This window comes from Triticum aestivum, chromosome 7D (genome assembly GCF_018294505.1).
Source record: "Triticum aestivum cultivar Chinese Spring chromosome 7D, IWGSC CS RefSeq v2.1, whole genome shotgun sequence".
NCBI lineage: Eukaryota > Viridiplantae > Streptophyta > Magnoliopsida > Poales > Poaceae > Triticum > Triticum aestivum.
In genome coordinates, this window is record NC_057814.1 from 580,081,317 (window position 1) to 580,083,243 (window position 1,927).

Here is a 1,927-nt window from a genome sequence, read left to right on the forward strand (position 1 = left end):
AGAGCCGCTGGGGAGGAGGACGGGGACGATGCGCGGCCAGCGGGCGCCAGGCGTAGGGACGTCAGCGGGGTCGGGCACTCCGCCCAGATCCAGACGGGAGGAGGAGAAGGGTATCGTGCGAGTGGGGAACGTGGGGGAGTGAGGGGGATCGTGCGGGGGAAAAGATCCCAGGGAGCTGACGTGGAGAGGGGGGACTCGGTCTTATCCCCACGCGGCGTGGGCTGGTAGGTCAGCTGGGCTAGTTGGCCTAGTGGGGGTGATCTTTTTTTGTTTTGCCTTTTTTGTTGTTGTTTCTCCTTGTTCTTTTATTTACTTTTGTTGTTTGATTTAATTTTGAATTTTGAAATCGAACGTGATTGAATCATCGCGAGGTTAACAACAGTAATTGCGGTGATGTGGCATCATTAGCATGGGATTACTGTAGCATAATTATCCGGGCGTTACACAGGGATTAAACTAATCATGCGGACTAGTATAGTAGATGAAGAGATCAAATCTAGGGCACAGAGTAGAACTAAGAATTCTAGCACGATCTCGAACAAGGAGGACAAGATCACATACAGTGCAGCGGGAGCAGGACCGCCAGCGTTGATGTTGTCGCCCATGTCGTTTAGGAAGAGGTTGCCGAGGTCGGGGAAGAAGTCGGCGGCGGCGAAGTCGTCGCTGCCAGCAGTCGCGCGAGTGCGCTCCCCAAAAACCTGATCGCTCCTCTCCCATACAGGATCACAAGAGGTGGGGCTCCGGAGGCCTGCTGTCCCTTCTCGCGGTGCACTCCGAAAGGAGGGATGGAGAAGACTTGCTTGGCAGCGCAATGATCTGGAACGGTGGTGCGAAACCATGAGAAACGACGGTGGCTAGGGTAGACGTCTGCCTGACCATATAGTGCGGGCCGGGTAGGTCATGCGAGTAAACCCCACGTCCGAGTCGTCGAGATCCAAAAGAATCGAAAACGGTTCAGTAATTAACGCGTCTGTTGATTATTAACTAATGACTCACTAATTTTTCCCGAGCAGCAAAAATATAGACAATGTGCATAGCTCTGTCCTCGGCTCGGCTCATTCCCGCAACCCGCGGCACGACGAGGCGTGGCGTGGCATGGCGAGGAGGAGGAGCACGCGTGTAGGTCTCCTCTTCTCATGCTCTTACAAGTGATAGAAGAGCTCACCTTATAAAGAGGTGCAACTCTCACTCAACTTCCGGGGTGGGACTAAACTTTAGTCTCACTCATACCACTCACAAGCTATGCATGAATGGGCCAAGAGAATTTCAGAATTTTAGTTGGGCTTTGGGCCAAAGGCCTACTAGCAAATTCCAAGAATCCCCCACAAAGTCTCATTGGCACATCTCATCACTTAGTTCCAAAACATTGTTTATACACCGATGCTTAGTGGATAGTGTAAAGTTGAACTTCCCGTGAGAGGTTTATGCTAGACTAGATCGCAATTTGAATAGTGGACTATGCCTTGAACTACAAGTTTTCTGCGAGACTAGTTTCACACAAATTCTCGACCGATACTGGGCTGCCGCAAGGCTTTCCCGTGGGTGGAGCGTATACGTCATAGGGCCTTTCATGAATTTATTAGAGAACACCCAATTCTCGCAGACTGGGACGTTAACAGTCAAATTCATATAGGTGTGTTCCTCGGGAGATGCTCTGCAGGACAACATCTCTGCTTACTCAAATAAGCCACTTGGAACACATTAAGATAACTATCAACTTGCCATGCAAATCGGGAGAGTATTGCATCTTCATGGAGTGGGATAATTGAAATAGGGATACTCTCGTCTCAGCTGACGAACAACTTGTCTCCCACTTCTACTTCACGGGATCTCCGATCACATAGAGTGGGTTACCACTATGGACAACTCATGCGGTGGATCTCAAACCCATCTCCATCGATGCATTATCTATCACATTACGTGATAA